This window comes from Triturus cristatus, chromosome 10 (genome assembly GCF_964204655.1).
Source record: "Triturus cristatus chromosome 10, aTriCri1.1, whole genome shotgun sequence".
Taxonomy (NCBI): domain Eukaryota; kingdom Metazoa; phylum Chordata; class Amphibia; order Caudata; family Salamandridae; genus Triturus; species Triturus cristatus.
In genome coordinates, this window is record NC_140593.1 from 1,054,273,642 (window position 1) to 1,054,291,320 (window position 17,679).

Below are 17,679 nucleotides of genomic sequence, written 5' to 3' on the forward strand. Positions count from 1 at the left end.
AGTCCAAGCGGGAGAGACTATGGTGCGCCCCAGAATGAAAGGTGTGTTGTATCTGATCTGGATGATACGTTCTCCACCCGTCGATCAGACCCATGGTTTCGAGAAAGTCAGGCAACCATCGGGAAGAGGATCCCACCTCTCTTGGGGGGTAGTGGTCTAGGGTGCCCGAGACCACTGAATTAAAATCGCCTCCGAGGACCAAGAGACCATCTGGAGTGGTGAGCAGGACCTAGCCCAGGTCCGCAAAGGTGGTACCCTGCAGGCCTGGGGGAAGGTACACAGGCATGAAGGTGGTGGGTCGGCCCTCCCAAGTGCCTGAAACCCCAACATATCTACCTCGAGTGTCTGTCCATGTGGAGCTTATGGCAAGTGGGAATGTGTTCTTTTCCATGATGCCTACACCCCGGGAGCTGGAGGTAAATCCTGCATGTGCCACCATCTTGTATCCCCCTCTGTGCATTGCCTTACATTGGTTTCCGATCAGGTGTGTCTCCTGGAGCAGGACAACGTCTGGGGCCTGTTGGTTAAAATACTGGAGAACTACACTACGCTTGATTTTGTCCCCGAGACCGTTAACATTCCAACTCAATATTTTAACATTGTTGTCCCCCATTGTACCTACTATACAGTTCGTGAGTGCCAGAGTCCTCTGTGATGAAACCAACTTCAAATACCGATGCCAAAAACATAACAATAAAACCATGCAACTCCTCCACCCAACAACCCCCCTACCTGCTGCCCTGCACTCTGGGCGTGGAACTGCCCATATTAAGCTTGCAGAGTGCCTGTCGCCCTATAAAAGAGCTAAATGCAGAAAAGTTAAGGACGTGGCATCCCGTTTCCCTTTTTCATTAAGTTTAGTGAGGTCAGCTCGGATCAAGGCAACCTCTATAGCGATGGTGTCCATTTTATGATCTAAGGAAGTGTGAACATTAGTGATTGCTGTCATGACATCCTTCAATGACAGCTCTTGATCTTCTTTCCCCGGGTCGTTGGGCATCCCCCCCCCCCAGACTGTCGGCTTTGGAGCATGTCTTTGGGGACAGTGTAGAGATCACGTCTAATAGATTGTGCAGAACTCGACCCCTTTGCACCTGCCGCTTTATTCTTCTCCATTGTCGTCTCGCTATGGCTTCTGTTTCCGGTAGCAGCCGCGCCTCCCCACATCTCGAAGGCAAGGTCCAGGTCTCAACCGTTTCAGGTCTCAACCGTTTACCACCAGACGCCCTTCAACACGTACCTCGGGTGGTGAAGTTGTTGCTTGGTTGATCCCTATGTAGCGAGATTTGGCTTCACTCACCAATATCCGCTCCACCCCCGCCTCCTCACGAAGTGTCAGTGTTATTGTCAATTGAGGCCCGTGCCTCTCTATTGCTTATATAGTTCTCCACTTCATAGCAAATGGAGTGGAGCACAAAGCCTTTTTTGGGCCGGCGCCTCAGCTCTGAGATAGGTGGGAGAGGATCCTCAGGTATACAGACGATCCTAGGTCTCCCTAGTGGGTGTGCAGTACTGTCGTGCAGTTTGTAGCCCCCATCACTCACTGATTGCCAGCTACAGTTTGATGGAATTAGGGGAGGGGTTGCCAGTGCCCACCTGCCAGCTGATCGAATTCGAAAGATGGAGGGGGGAATCCTGGTAAACTCCCCAGCAACTTTGGGGGCCCCCCTGCCGCCTCACCTCGCCCCCGTGTGTTCGCCGAAGATTTTGGCCGTCTCTGGTCCCGTGCCTTGCCTGCAGCTCTTCTTACCGTTTCTACGGTAATTCGCGGCGTTGCTCACCGTCAGCCTACTGTATGTCCCGGGTGCCGTCTGCCACTCCGCACCCGGGATCACAGCATCGCAGGAGACTTCTTAGGGCCGCCGCCTCCCACATGACAGAGCACCAACGCATGCGGGCGCCGGCCCTGTCCGCTGACTCTTAATACGGCTAGGTCCCCAAAATTGAGTCCCCGGCTCCAGTATGACAACAGGCCCGTCGCCTCCGGGACCCAGAACAGCAAATCCCGGCGGTCTCCGATGCCGGGAGTCGATGGAAGACATTCCGCTTAGTGTCCGCCATGATTCCTCACCTCAGTGCAACGGATTTCGCAACAGGATAGACGGGAGGGGGAAAAGGTGCTACGGAGCTAGCCGATCAGGCGGCCATTACGCTCCGGGTCTTGGCCACACCCCCATGTTATGTTATGTTAACATGTTTTGTATAGCACACAGCTGCCTCAGCAAAGAGGCGTCCCAGCGCTGAAGCAGAACATAGAGGCTGGAGATCAGAAGAAGGCACTAGGCTGTGGGGAAGAGATGGGTTTTAATAGCTCTGAGAAAGACCATGTAATTCTCCATGGCACGAATGGAGAATAGCAGAGCATTCCAAAGCTTGGCAGCCAAGAGACGGAAAGAGCGCCTGCCCGACCGTACCCTCCTCATATGAGGCACAGTCGCCAGATGTTGTCCGGTTGAGGGAAGTTGGCGCATAGGGGAGTAAGGTGACAGCAGATTGGACAAAATGGACGGAGAGGAAAATTTAAATATTTTGAATGCAGTGCAGAGGACCTTACATTCCACTCGGCTGACAACAGGAAGCCAGTGCAGCCGACGGACTGCCCTAGAGGTGGGGCATATTCTGGGGAGACCTAGCAGGGTTCTAGCCGCCGCATTTTGAACTCGCTGTAATCTCAGGGTTTCGGTCTTGTTAACCCCTAAGTACAGTGCATTGGCATAATCCAGTCTTGATAAGATGGAGGCCTGGATGATCATTTGCCTGCCGGATGGGTCAAAAAACCCAAGCAACGGTTTAAGCCCCCGAAGTATGCCAAAGCAGGTCCCTGCAACTTTCTTGATTTCAAACTGAAAGCTGAAGTCCGAGTCGACCCAGACTCCAAGATCTTTCACCACCTGCTTAGGAGTAGGTTCACAGCCCAGTATGGCTGGCCACCACCAGTCCCCCCACAGCTCTTGATGATTTCCCACCAGCAGGACCTCTGATTTGCTGGAGTTTAATTGGAGACAGTTGTCAGTCATCCACTCGGCAACAGCCGTGAGATCTTCCTGAAGCTTCGATGCTGCACTCCCGGTGTTGTCTGAGAGAGCCACCACCAGCTGTGTATCATCAGCATATGATACAATGGAAAGTCATCTGCTCCTCGCCAAGACCGCCAGATATACTTATATAGATATATTTAAAGTGGGCTTTATGAAACCCTTAATTATGATTGGATGTCCTTGTTGTCTGTCTTCTTTGTCAACTCTTGAATCAATGGCTTTCCTCGCTACTCTCGTGTTTGTACTGCCAAGGAGCATTTTGAACTCAGTGTTCTGATTGGATGAGTTGTATCCTTCCACTGCTGATTTGAGTTGATTCTTGTTTTCTTTTGTATTGAGCACTCATTTTCATTTCAATATGACTGTGGGTGTCCTTGCTCTATGGGAGTGATCATTTAGAAGGAAAACAAGAGGGTGGGTTGGATGGAAGCAGTGACGGACATGTGAAAGGGCCATATCAGATTTGAAGCGGGCATTCCAGAACATAATACTTTCACAACAATACATTTCCAGAACGTTTTCCTTGAATATGAACCTGGGGGAAGGCAAGAAGGAATAGTGGTGATGTTTTAATGAGGGTGAAATCAGAGGGTCTGCTGAAATGATAGGAGAAAATTATTAGACGAGTTATGGAGGCTGAGTGACGAACAGAGGCTCTGCAGGTCACTCAAGAATGAATTTTAATTTATCCACATTTGGTTGTGTGGAAGAACTTTAAGGTATGTTTGAAAGTGTAGTGGGGGTATTTTAAGGCAAATGGTGCCAGGCCTAAAGTTTGAATGAGATATTTTGGATATAGTCTAGTGCCTTCTGTAAGTTGTCTACTTTGCATCCTATAGTACTGTTTTCTAATCCCTGCTTCTCTAATTCACCAACATTGGGTGATCCTGTGCTTAATACAAGTACTAATTACGATGCAGGAGTTACTCCCACTTTTGTTGGTAACAAACTGGCTGAACCGGGATGACTGGAAATGTGGTAATTCCTCGCCTTTTAAAAAAGTCAAATGACACGTTTTGTTAGGTAAACCCCATCAGGAAACATCTGTGGAAAATGGCCAGAATATGGGGAAACTTTTGCAGACTGATACATTTCATTAATAATGCTGCATTTCTACTGATCAATTTCATAATGGTGAATGAATACCACACTTGGAAATTGTAGCACCCCGCGGTATTGAAAGTTCAGTGTGGGGTCTTACCACATCAAGGGCCTCATGTAGGTAGCCAAATACCAGTCGGTAACGGCCGATTTTCGGTAATTATACCGTTACCGACCGGTATTTTGGCTTTTGAGATGTAGGGGGCTCATTTCTGTATTCGGTAATTTACCGAATCGGTAAAATTACCGAATCGGTAATTTTACCGATTCGGTAAATTCCAAATACAGAAATGAGATGTAGGGGGAGTGTGTGGGTGTTGTTTGGAGTCGGTATTTACCACCAACTAATAGTTGGTGGTAAATAATGAATGGATGTGTAAATGCATTTCATAGCGCTTAGAAGTGTGCAATGTGGCAGACATACATGCCCTTAGGGCATGTATGTGTGCCACATGTGCACACATGGCCGAATCAGGGGTGCAACAGGGTGTCAATGTGACACCCTGCCACCCTTGCATGTGTTCCCCCCATTACCGAATCGGTATTTACCGATTCGGTAATGAGGCATACCTGCCCATCAATGTGAAGGTATGCCTCATTACCGAATCGGTAAATACCGATTCGGTAATTACCGAATTTTACAGAATCGGTAATATTTACCGACTCATTACCTACATAGCATTTACCACTTCATAAATACCGAATCGGTATGATTCGGTATTTATGAAGTGGTAAATGCAAGCCCACCTACATAAGGCCCCAAGAGTAAAGTGACTCTTATTATGTGGACCTACATCTGTGTTTGACTTAATGCCATTAACTGCCTCATAGAAATGCCTCGAAGCAGACGGACCACAAAGCATTATTGCACCCATATATAAGTAATCATTCAATTCAGCCTGGAAGTTCCAAGAGGTCTTTTTTGTAGTTTAGGCACCGTAAGTCTCTTCATTCAGTCACTCAGTTGCTTCTGTAACATTTGTAATAAAAAGTATTGAAGCCTGTCGATGTTTAGTGAATTTTCAGTGAAGGATTTAAGGATTTACTTTAGGGCACCATTTGGTAATAACACTGCAATTCAATCAATCAATCAGGAGTTTGTTAAGCGCGACTACTCACCCGTAAGGGTCTCAAGGCACTGGGTGGGGGGGGGGGGGGGGGTGGGAGTAGGATCCATTCCATCGAAGAGCCAGGTTTTGAGGTTTCTTGCGAAGATGGGGAGCGATGCTGTCTGTCTGAGGTGGAGCGGAAGGGCGTTCCATGCTTTGGCCACGAGGAAGGAGAAGGAGTGGCCTCCCGATCTGGTCTTTCTGGTGCAGGGGACCACGGCGTAGGAGAGCTGGGCTGATCGTAGGGTCCTTTGGGGGCGTGGAATTTGAGTCGGCTGTTTAGGTATGCTGGTATTTTAAGCTAGTGTGCATTGGTAGTGCTATTCTGGGCATGCGATGCCAAGGCAGGTCCTTAATCTTATTTTTAGTCTTTACATCCTCATGGACTTAATGGGCCTCTGTAGTTTGACATGATGCCTTTGGGGGGAGCCAGCGGATTGAGGCACAGCTGACCTGCTACAAGTTATTGAACTCCTCAACGTGCCTGTCTTCTTTGGATTTACTCACTTTATTTGGAGCCTACATTGTAACTAACATAGGTAATGGAAGACCAACCTCACCCCTCTCCATCTCCAACAAGAAGGTGCACAAAGAGGTAATGACTGAATGAACTCACTTGCAAAGCGCAGCTGTGACTTCATTTATGTGTAGCCTGCTGCCACTGCGGTGATGTATCGCACTCTCAATCTCTGCCCCCGATATTGCATTATCTCTCTCCCACCCCCAGGACTTGCACAGGGCGCATTAGCTCCTCGCAAACATCTCGAAGAGAATCTGAGCAAGGCTTCACCTGGTACTAACACCTTCCCTGAAAAACGTTTTATTCTACATAATTCTACTTTTAAGCAAAGCAGAGAAGACGGTTTTCTCCAGGGTCTTGTCGTGAATTGTTCTTGAAAGAACTGACACACAATACTCCAAAAGATACACTTTACATCACAAAGCCAGATTCACAAAGGTAAAGTTAGACAAAAAGTCTAACTTTACTACTTTTCGGTATTTACAAAGGCAAGTTACTATTAGTCACTTTACTACTAGTAAACTTACTATTAGTAAAGTTACTACTATTGTTACTGGTAGTAAAGTTACTAGTAGGAACTTATCTTTCTGATTACCTAAAAGTAGTAAAGTTGGAGTTTAGGTCTAAATTAGAATTTTGGTCTAACTTTACCTTTGTGAATCGGGCCCACGGTGTTTCAGAAGTGTGAATGCAAAGGCCGTAGGTTTCCAGGCGGTCTGAAGAGAAACTCATGAGCTAGTTCAACACTTTCAGTACACTCCACTATCTCCTCAGAGGAATAACTTGTATATGTGATTACAAGAAAGTGTTCTCTGCTCTCCCAAGGCTTCTTCTAAGCTGATCCTCTCTAAGGCCACCCAACCCTGGAACCAACCCCCCTGTCTTCTGCCCATGAGCTCGTATGGCTGGTTCAGACCTCATCCTAACCCTGCAGCGAGAGGCGGTAACGTAGCAAGTGTCTCGTGGGCCCTAGTGCAAGGAAAGAAGTGGGCCCCCTAGCTGCTGCTTGAACTATGAAATACAGCAATAGGATTCAATGAGCCCTTCAGGCCCCTGTGCCCGGTGTCACTGCACCTGCTGAATCATTAGAAGCTACACCTCTGGTGAGAAACCTTGCTCCTCTTGGCAGGTAAATGAGTAGACTCGTGGGTGGGGCGTGTTTTACTGAATATCTTTTAGCAGCTATCTAGAGTAAAATGGCTACCGCCATAAAAACAACACACCAAGGGGCATATTATCAAGAACAGCGTTAAAATTATCGCCGCTTAAAGCGGCGATAATGGCCCTGATAATATGCCCTTGAGAATTCCCATAGAAGCCCAGGTTCACACCAGAACATGGGCTTCTATTGGAATTCTCAAGGGCATATTATCAAGCCCATTATCGCCGCTTTAGCTGCAGTTTTCTGCCGCTAAAGCGGCGATCATTTTAGCGCCGTTCTTGATAATATGCCCCGATGTCTTCACTGCCTTCCTCCTTTAAGCCATGATGGGCCAGCCCTTTCCTCGAGCCAGCCTGCCAAGAACATAAGGAAAGAAAGTCTCCACCCATCTCCCAAAATAGAATTTCTTACTGTTCCATTTTCTCTGCTTGAGGGTCTCTCTTAAACTGACCCAGAATGTGAAGTGGCTGTGATGAGGCCTCCTGTGAGGGCAGTGATGCCTTTTAAATAGAAAAGTACCAATTAGTGTTTGGTTTGAAATATTGAAGATTTGGTGCAAGTAGTGTGGAACTTGTCTCTTCCCCTCAATTCGGTGAGAAGACGTAGGTGTGAAAAGCGATGGTGAAATTTACAGATGGAAAACGCATGTATGAAACATTCTCTGGGGTACAGAAATTTCTCACACCCAAAAATGCAAACACGAGTTGCTAGGGCAACAGTGAATTATTCCTGGTTTTGGAAAGGTTGACGTTTTTTGACTGGGCTCTTTTCCTCCCCTAAAGTAAAAAGCCTCCATTTCTGTATTTCTGAGGATGACTAATTTAACTGCATGACGAATCCATGCAGTGCTCTAACTTTGGAAGGCATGAAGGGTGAAGGCGCATAGTCTGCTATCAAACTGTTTTCACTCTTTTTTCAATGTTCCTGTAGTCTAATAACGCGAAAACCTATAGCCGGGCACACATATTGTCTACCCCAAATCTAGTTGTCATCTAGATGAATTTGTGTAGTTTAATAAAGTGAGGAATTGGGTAGAAAATGCCATTTTATCGTCTAAAACCACAACTGCATGTTATCCCCCATTATTTTGGAACGGTGGGTAAAAGCCACCTAAAGATACAACTAAAGAATGTGTTGACAGTGTTTCCCGCAGGCAGTCCCCAGTCCCTACCACTGCAAACTTTGCCAGACTCTAAACGAACCTGCACGTGCACTTTTTGGGACCAACTACTTACATTGTGTACCGATGTGAAAACCTGAAGAGTTCTATTCTGCACGGCTGTGCCTGCTGTGACCGGAAACGGGTGCACCCTCCTGCAGAGGGATGTCTGAGGTTCACGGCACCCTCTTTCCTTCCTTTCAGAAGGCGCCGTTGGGGGCGCCCTGACAGGGCCCCACCTCTTTAAGACACTTTATAAGTGCACTACGTCTGTTCCTGCTGTGACAGGAAAGGGATGCACCCTCCTGCAGAGGGATGTCTGAGGTTCACGGGACCCTCTATCCTTACTTTCAGAAGGCGCCGTTGGGGGCGCCCTGACAGGGCCCCACCTCTTTAAGACAATCTTTAAGTGCACTACGTCTGTTCCTGCTGTGACAGGAAAGGGATGCACCCTCCTGCAGAGGGATGTCTGAGGTTCACGGGACCCTCTATCCTTACTTTCAGAAGGCGCCGTTGGGGGCGCCCTGACAGGGCCCCACCTCTTTAAGACAATCTTTAAGTGCACTACGTCTGTTCCTGCTGTGACAGGAAAGGGGTGCACCCTCCTGCAGAGGGATGTCTGAGGTTCACGGCACCCTCTTTCCTTCCTTTCAGAAGGCGCCGTTGGGGGCGCCCTGACAGGGCCCCACCTCTTTAAGACACTCTATAAGTGCACTACGTCTGTTCCTGCTGTGACAGGAAAGGGATGCACCCTCCTGCAGAGGGATGTCTGAGGTTCACGGGACCCTCTATCCTTACTTTCAGAAGGCGCCGTTGGGGGCGCCCTGACAGGGCCCCACCTCTTTAAGACAATCTTTAAGTGCACTACGTCTGTTCCTGCTGTGACAGGAAAGGGATGCACCCTCCTGCAGAGGGATGTCTGAGGTTCACGGGACCCTCTATCCTTACTTTCAGAAGGCGCCGTTGGGGGCGCCCTGACAGGGCCCCACCTCTTTAAGACACTCTTTAAGTGCACTACGTCTGTTCCTGCTGTGACAGGAAAGGGGTGCGCCCTCCTGCAGAGGGATGTCGGAGGTTCACGGACCCTCTTTCTTTCCTTTCAGAAGGCGCCGTTGGGGGCGCCCTGACAGGGCCCCACCTCTTTAAGACACTCTTTAAGTGCACTACGTCTGTTCCTGCTGTGACAGGAAAGGGGTGCACCCTCCTGCCGAGGGATGTCTGAGGTTCACGGCACCCTCTTTCCTTCCTTTCAGAAGGCGCCGTTGGGGGCGCCCTGACAGGGCCCCACCTCTTTAAGACAATCTTTAAGTGCACTACGTCTGTTCCTGCTGTGACAGGAAAGGGATGCACCCTCCTGCAGAGGGATGTCTGAGGTTCACGGGACCCTCTATCCTTACTTTCAGAAGGCGCCGTTGGGGGCGCCCTGACAGGGCCCCACCTCTTTAAGACACTCTTTAAGTGCACTACGTCTGTTCCTGCTGTGACAGGAAAGGGGTGCGCCCTCCTGCAGAGGGATGTCGGAGGTTCACGGACTCTCTTTCCTTCCTTTCAGAAGGCGCCGTTGGGGGCGCCCTGACAGGGCCCCACCTCTTTAAGACACTCTTTAAGTGCACTACGTCTGTTCCTGCTGTGACAGGAAAGGGGTGCACCCTCCTGCCGAGGGATGTCTGAGGTTCACGGCACCCTCTTTCCTTCCTTTCAGAAGGCGCCGTTGGGGGCGCCCTGACAGGGCCCCACCTCTTTAAGACACTCTTTAAGTGCACTACGTCTGTTCCTGCTGTGACAGGAAAGGGGTGCACCCTCCTGTAGAGGGATGTCTGAGGTTCACGGCACCCTCTTTCCTTCCTTTCAGGGGGCGCCCTGACAGGGCCCCACCTCTTTAAGACACTCTATAAGTGCACTACGTCTGTTCCTGCTGTGACAGGAAAGGGGTGCACCCTCCTGCAGAGGGATGTCTGAGGTTCACGGACCCTCTTTCCTTCCTTTCAGAAGGCGCCGTTGGGGGCGCCCTGACAGGGCCCCGCCTCTTTGAGACACTCTTTAAGGGCACTTTTGATGGTCTCTGCATCTGTGCCCAAGTGTTTCCCTTAGTAGCATGCTGCCACACTTCAGTGATAATGAGGGAACGTCTCCGCGGTACGGTATTGAACGTCTCCGCGGTACGGTATTGTGTGCCGGAGCTGCCTGTATTACGTCTGAGGCCCCTTTTGTAATACTACAGTGTTCTGGGGGCACAGAAAATGGCATTGCAGGTCGCTGTGCCCCCAGTGCACTGCATGTAATAAATAGTACCACAGCTCAATTCATAGCAACTGATTTTGCATTTTTTTCCCTGAATTCTTGTAACAAGAAATGTAGGGAGATGTTTATAGAAATGTTGAATGTGAGAAATGAGATTAAGCTGCCATCTTTGGGACCGAGGAACTAGGTTCGATTCTCGGGTTTGGCGGTTTCACTTAATCTCCCCGTGCCTATAAACAAAAAAATGAAAACACAAATTGTGTAGTGTAACTGGTGCTCATGTAGACCGCTCCAATACCTTTGGGTCAAGTTTGCGCTGTATAAAACTGCAAATAAACAAGTCTGTGAACCGCCAGAGGGAGTGAATGTGTGTTTATGATGGGCAGTAGAAGTTGTTTCAAATGTATTATTGTGTTTTTTAGGCCTGGCCATTAGCCAAGAACTTTTCACTTTAATAAAATTATATTAGTAATATACTTTTAGGTATTTTCCGCACTCTCCCTTCTGCCACTGAATTGTGTCATTCACATTTTTCTTTCACCAGCCACAGCATGCAGCATGGGGCAGTGGGTGGCGATTTAAGCAGCAACTCTAATGACAAAAGTGAAAATGTAGCATTGTGGCTACCGGTAACTGCTAAACAGAAGCAAATATAATGCTGCGTATCTTCTCTTCCATGCTGCCTTATTTGAACAATGGACTTACCCCTTCTAATAATTTGGCTCAAACAGTCACTAATCGCCCCACTTTTCCTTGGACATCTTTAACCCTCTGATTTGGACTCTCGTCTTGAGGCCTCTTGTAGAGTTGAAGGGACCTGAAGATCTAAAAGGAGTTCTTATTACTTTAATAAAATAATCTTATTTTGAACCTTTCATCCGATGAAACTTCAGACCAACCACAATCTTACTGGTGCTGGCAGAAGAGATGGGAGCAGTGACAGTGAGGTTCATTTACTGTGTGTTTTACAATTATAAATATTCCGGTCACTCCCGGCGCAGTCTGGACCTAGACTTGAATGTGGCACAAAAGCCGATTCGTTCATTTTTTCAAATGTTGCTCCAGACTAGGTAGGCAAAGGAGAGGAGTCTTTACTGAGTTCTTGGCACTTTCTACGTGTTTGACTCCATGGGCCAACATGTTTGAGTTCAGAGGCTGCCGTTGTGACAAAGCCGCGCCTCACGCGATGGATTGGTACCATTCCTTTCTACCCGTTCAGCATCAGAGGGTTAAACCAGCCCCATTTGTGTCTTAGGGGGAATGTCACTCTGTGGTGCAGCTCCTCGGACCTTTCGTTGGTCTTCAACTCCTTTTAATGTTTACCTTCAGTGAAGGTATCCTCTACGGTCGATGACTGGCTGCAGCGTGACAGTAACTTAACTAAGACTACATTTTCGGGTCAGACAGACAGGCCTTCTCTGAAATATCTAATTTCTGCCCTGACACTGGGGTGTCACTAACTCTTTACGGCAAGGTAAAACATCTTGGGGTCATTCTGGACATAGACAGAATCATGTCCTCCCTTATTAGGGTTTTTGTCAAAGCCTGCTTTGACCTCCCTCCATATGCTGCGGTTTGATGTGTCTGCGACTTATGGACACTCGTAAAGTATTAGTCTTGGCATTAACTTGTATTGGGCAGAGGTTACTGTAAAGCACCCTCTGTAGAACTTCCCTCTACCCTTATTCATGCAGTTCAATTTGCACAGCATTCTGTAGGGTGCCCTTCCAGTGGTCAAAGAAAGAGGACACTAAGGCGTCAATTTCAATGGATCCATTGGAGTTAAATGTCTTTGTTCGTCACACAGACTTTGGCTTTATTTGACCTTGGCATACCATGCAGTAATTTGCCCAGAAACAACAGTTCACTTGCAATTCCTGGTATTTCACCACCCTCAGGTTCTACCGAGGCCTCCGGTGATGGTATTTCACGGACAGGGAACTGAGGAGTTTACTGCCCACTTGTAACTGAGGCCTGTGAACAGAAACCTCATGCACTAGCTTCCTGTTAAATGTGTCTTTATAAAAAAATTCTGGGCACCATATAATGTCATCCACAGTTTTGCCCCTTCCCTGGTCTCATGGGTTCCAGGTGGTAGAGGCCTCTGTGCCACTATTTGAGTTCAATTCCAGAAGAGATATCAATTTCTCAGTTGCTGCAGCTAGGGCCTGAAATAGTTTTCCATGCAAGCTATGGGTGTCCAACTGAATAGGCAGCTTAGATATCTTCATGTTGTAGCTCCTAGCCGCATTCTTGTTCTTTTCCTGCCTGCGCTGCTTCCTGACGCTCACTACCAGCAAGAAGTTATGTGACGCCACTTGTGGACCCATGCTGTTAGACAGATATAAGGAGTGATAGCCATACAAACACAGGACTAATGGCTGCACCGACACAATGAAAGAAGAATCTGGTGTCATTACCTGCCTCCTTACCACATAGATGACTGTTTTATGATCAAGTAAGATATCTTTTTACATCACTTTTTTGTTAGCAGTAGGACTGGTGCAATTTTTTCCTTTCCCCTGCTCTTCTGTTGCAAGAGGGCGCGGGGGGACGGGGGGGACAAGAGAATTCAAAATAATAAAAATGCTTTAAAAAGTTACACTTACCAGCTGCCGGCCGCCTCCCAGGTCCCGCCCCATGTGCTGGGTCTTCCGTTTCCCAGCAGACACTGGGACTCCCTGTCCAAGCTGAAAAGACGCTCCTCTACGCTCAGGTCAGGGTGTCTGTGGTGTTTCTCTAACCCAGCTGTTCAATACAGCCGGGTTAAAGAAACCTAAGTGCGCATATGTGTTTTGGTCGGACTGAGACGGCTGGCCAAACAGACATGTGCACCCCTCCTCCCCCCACCCATGCCTCAGCTCCGCCCCTCCCTGCACACGCTGGCTGAGCCAGCGGCTTCAAAATAAAACGATAATGAAATATTGCTTTATTTGTTTTGCTGCTGAGCCAGTAGGGAGGTGCTCCTCTGCCTTTGCGGAGGAGCCACCCCTGTACGTACTCACGCTTTGTTTCAGAAAAACAACTGAGTGACCATGAGATAAAGTAATATACCGAATATTACACAAATTGGTCAAACTGGGAAGCCGTGGATTAGAAATTGGCTCTACTCATTCAAGGACGACAACTCAACTGTTGGCCAACAGAAGTGATTTTGTGTTTATCTACAACATTATCTATATTGGGTTAAAGGACTTTTTTAGATCATGAAGTTGGACTCATTAGGGGCTGCACCGCGTCAAGACTGGCGAGCTAAGCACTAGTAGGTTGTAATCTCTTGACCTTTGGTTAATAGAGCGACGTAGTTGTATGGACACTAAAGCAAAGGCAAAGTATACTTGATAATCCGCTTGGTCAAAAGTAGAGGTGGACCGTGCTTGGGACATACCTGAGTGGCATCTGAAGAACTTGGCTGTGCATCCAAATGATAAGAGCAAATCACAGGGTCTCAACGCTTTTATGGGTGCTGTGGTTGTGGAAGTGTTGTCAAAGATGTCCTCTCATCCGTTTCGTATTAAGCGTAATGTAAAGTGGCAGCCGTGCAATCTTACTTGCTTCTGGGGACCCACCTCTAAGACGAGAGTAGCATGATATAACTTACCAAGCACCTTCCGTCATCTGCCGGAGATGTGAAACCTTCACTTGTCTATTTTTATATGTGAAAAATGTAATTGTTTATATTTAGTATCTTTTGATTTTTGCCTGATGTTTTTCATCCCTCACCACCTGTTCCATGCTGAAGAGATAGGTGCCACCTTGAGGACTGTGCAAGAGGGGCATGTAGCCGGGTATTGCACAGCTCCTTGCTGTGAAATCTCCATCCCCCTTCCATTTTTCTTTTTTAGAAGATTGCAATCATCCACTTCCTTTCTGGATCCCTGTGTAGATGTCATCCACGTGCTGGGTGCTCCTCAATAGGTCAACCTGAAGCAACCAGCTTTTCTGATTTGCATTTTGGGGCGGGGCAATACTGATCTGCATGTGGTTGGTCCCTGTCTGCAGTTCCACAGATAATCTAAAAACAACGGAATGGAATGCAATCAGAGTCACACTGCGCACTGTTTCCGACCTCTGCTGTCTGCAGTGTATGCATTATCTGGAAAAAATCCAAGTGGCATGACTGTTCCTTAGAAGTACAATCATAAAAACAGAGGTACCTCTGTGGCCCTCTTGATAATGCACCAGTACTGTACAAGATCAGCAGAAAGCATTATGCGTAAGCGGTCAACCAAAGTGGGCGAAAACAAAACAGAGCACCAGGCTAAATGTAGGTTGCACAGGTTCACAAACAACACAAGTGACAAAAAAGGCAGTGGTGTCGGCCGCGTATCATTTCATATGTACATATATTATATGAGCTGCTGACAGGGAAGGTCTGATTATTTGAAGCTCAGTTCCAAAAAGTAGGCCATATTTTTTAGTGGCCAGAAATTTTCTCAAGGAGGAGTCGTCCAGGCTTGCTGGAACATATAGCCTTACTGCTTTCTATAAGTGGAAATATGCTTCAAAGTAACACATATTCAAATATCAGTTCCGACCTGTGCTTTCTTTCCTGTAAGTGTTCATTCGGCCTAAAATATGGACTAGCAAGCTCTGTTCAAAGGAACAGTTTTCAGTATAGCAATTCTTGCCCTCCATTCATTGGGTTCACACCAGGTGTATCTAGTGTACAAACCAAGTGGAGTATTTACTATTATTTCAAAGCTATTCGACCTTATCAAATCACAAACTAAAAGCCTACCTAATGCCCTCAACACCAGCCCACTCTCCCCACCCAATTGTGAGGAGTTTGCCTCCTTCTTCACAGCCAAGACAGAATCCATCAAATCAGACTTACTCAAGGATCTGAAATCCTTATCGGACCTGACTAAGAGCCCCTCAACCCCCCTGGATGGTGATTTAACTAATATCCGCCCATTATTTAAACTCAAAAACAATGCAAACTGGCTCCATTTTGACACTTACTCTGAAGATTCCATATTAAAAACACTCAACACTCTGAAGCCCTCCAATCACTTCACGGACCCGCTCCCTGCGAACTACCTTAAATACTTCATCCCTCTCCTACTACCCAGTTGGACTAAGATCATTAACACTTCCCTCCTTCAAGGCTCCATCCCTGACATCCTGAAAATCGGTCAGGTCTCACCTATCCTTAAGAAAACCATGGCGGACCCCTCGGACCCCAACAACTACCGTCCGATATCTAATATACCTATGTTAGCCAAACTCCTGGAAAAATGTGTTAACGTACAACTGAACAGTCACATCGATCAATACAACTTGCTGAACCAATTTCAATCTGGCTTCAGAGCAGGTCACAGCACCGAATCAGCCATGGCTCATGTTGTAGACGACGCGATTAAAATCCTAGACCAGAATGAAGCCTGTCTTCTAATCCTACTCGACCTGTCATCAGCTTTTGACACTGTCAAACACGACAACCTACTTGACCTCTTAAAACACAGAATGGGTATCTCTGGAAAGGTTCTGAACTGGTTCACATCCTTCCTCCAAAACAGATCCCAAAGATTCAAGATCAACCAATCCCTATCCAACCCTATGCCAGTCACATTAGGAGTACCTCAAGGCTCCTCTCTCTCACCCACCTTATTCAACCTCTTCATGGAACCTCTCACAGATCTTCTACGCCTCACCAAGATTCACTTCCACATGTACGCAGACGACACACAAATATACATCAAGATACACTCACTAGAGGACATCAAGTCGCTCAACACCACACTTCAAAAAACCCAAACATGGCTGGCAGAAAACCATCTGAAACTTAACTCTCTCAAAACAGAATTCCCGTTAATCGCCCCCCCCCCCCCCCCAACAAAACCCACACTATCCGGGACTGGATGAAACACCTAACAGCCCTAAATGGACACACGCACATAGTCGACTCAGCGAAATCTCTGGGAATAACGCTAGACAGCAACTTAAAGATGCAGAAACACATTAGCTCCGCAACTAAGGGAGCGAACTTCCAACTAAAGACCCTGAGAAAACTGAAACCCTTTCTGCCTGCACATGATTTCAAACAAACAGTTCAAGCCCTAGTAATCCCCCGAGTAGAGTATGGAGCAGTTACGCTATGCGGCCTCCCAAGAACCTCAACAGCACCATTAAGAGCCACGATCAATGCAGCTGCGAGACTCATCACAGGCTCTAAAAGAAACGCTCACATCTCACCTGACTTGAGAGCCATCGACTGGCTTCCATTTGAAGCCAGAATTCACCTAAAAATTGCCTGCATGACACACAAGGCCCTCTACCACAAAACTCCACAATACCTTGCACAGAAACGAGTTCTCTCTGCGGGCAACAGAGCCTCTAGGAGTGCCAAAACTCTTCTCCTTCAACCTCAACGTTTTGCCAAGAAAAAAACCTATAACCGTACCTTCTCAGGTATGGCTCCGAAGATATGGAACGCTTTGCCCAGTGAAACAAGAATGAACCCCTCCACCTCTTCCTTCAAAAAAGAAGTGAAAGCTAGCCTCATGGCTAAATTCACTTGAACTCTATATCTATTCATTGTGATTTTGTCTAACTGTCTGTTGTCTATGTATATTGTACTTTGCCTCCTTCCTGCTTGTAAAGCGCTCTGATACTCGCAAGAGTCTTGTCCGCGCTATATAAAACTTTCAAATAAATAATAAATAACGTTACGTAACAAGGGAACATGCTGTGCTGCGTTGCGTGAAAAGTGAGATAGTGGAAACATTCCATATTTACAAAGCTGTGGAGCATATCTGTCTCCTTGCACTGGTGCACTCTGCGCTGTCTAGCGCGAACGCAGGCTCCCTTGCACCATAATTCAAGAGTGTATGCGTTTGTTACAGTCAGGCAGGAATGTTTTTGTGGATGAACGGATACCTTCCAGCCCAAAAAGCTATTCATAACGATTTGTTTCTCCTCGTTATGCCACCCTCTGGGAGGCGTATCGATTTAACTCTATCCCAGATTTACAAACATTTGTAAATCTGGAGTTGCATTAAATCGATGAGTGGATGCGTGGAAACGCCCATCTTCTACCCGTAGAACGCCTCAGAGCTCGAAATGTAACGTAATGCAGCTCAAGTTGCTACACTGCATTACATTTCTTTACAAAGTCACAAAAGGAAGCACAAATCGCCCCTTGCGTGACTTAATAAGTCTTACTGAAGCCTTTGTGTTGTCCTTGCGTCACCCTCTGTGACGGAAGGACAACACAAAGGCTTAGTAAATCTGGGGAATTAAATACAGAGCTGTCAAGTTTCCGAGGTCCATAAATGATTAACTCATGCATTTTTGCATTCTGGGAATTGTAGTCCTGATTTTATTATGGAATAATCAGACTGCAA

General features: G+C 47.2%; 1 protein-coding gene across 2 annotated transcripts in view; it reads left to right on the top strand.

Moving 5' to 3' along the window:
• Positions 1 to 17,679, top strand: part of RADIL (Rap associating with DIL domain) — a 448,013-nt gene that overhangs the window by 320,494 nt on the left and 109,840 nt on the right. The gene's annotated exons all lie outside the window — the stretch shown is intronic.